At 31.2% G+C, this 753-nt stretch overlaps 1 pseudogene; it reads right to left on the bottom strand.

Moving 5' to 3' along the window:
- Nucleotides 1-321: 321 nt before the first annotated feature.
- On the bottom strand, nucleotides 322-440 carry LOC120591068 (uncharacterized; annotated as a pseudogene).
- Between the last annotated feature and the right edge of the window lie 313 nt (nucleotides 441-753).

Raw genomic sequence — 753 nt, forward strand, 5'->3', positions numbered from 1 at the left:
AAACTTTGTTATCAACTTCTATTTTGTGTTTTCAATGCTTGTGTTTTCCTCTACATGTATCATATGAAGAGTGTGAAGCAGAAAAGAATGAAGATAGACCTATTAGACATGAATTCATCTTAAAAAATTGCCTAAACTATTGGTTAATTAACTTATGCAGAAAAATATTTTTAAAAATTTTTCTAATTTTTGGATACTTTCTTCTAAAAAATTAGCTCTAAATGGCTATCATCAAGACAATGTAATTATGTAGTAAAAATTTTATTTTATTTTTATTTATTTTTTGTAAAGATTTTATTTTAAGTTTTTAAATTTTTTTAATGCCTGCAGCACCTGGTATTCCTAGGTGGTCTCCCATCCAAGTACTAACCAGGCCTGACCCCGTTTAGCTTCTGAGATCAGATGAGATCAGGCATGTTCAGGGTGGCAAGGCTATAGACTAGTAAAGATTTTAAAAGACCTTAAAATAACCACTAACTTCTGCTTCTGAACTCCATTTTTCAACTTAAAGATGTAGTCTTCAGAGTAATATTCATCCTGTTTTTCTTATTCCTGCAATACAATCTTTTGCCTCTCAATATTTGTCTTTCCTTTAATTTTTAGCTGGGCATATAGCTGCTACTAAAGAAGACTAGATATAGTTGTACAATTAAATTCTGGAATATGGGATCTTGGTGAAAGTGATGTATGTGACATCCCAAAGTGTCTGTACAGAGAAGATAAACGCTCATTTCCTCCTCCTTTTTTCTTGTT

Source organism: Pteropus medius, unplaced genomic scaffold (assembly GCF_902729225.1).
Source record: "Pteropus medius unplaced genomic scaffold, Ma_sr-lr_union100, whole genome shotgun sequence".
Lineage (NCBI taxonomy): Eukaryota > Metazoa > Chordata > Mammalia > Chiroptera > Pteropodidae > Pteropus > Pteropus medius.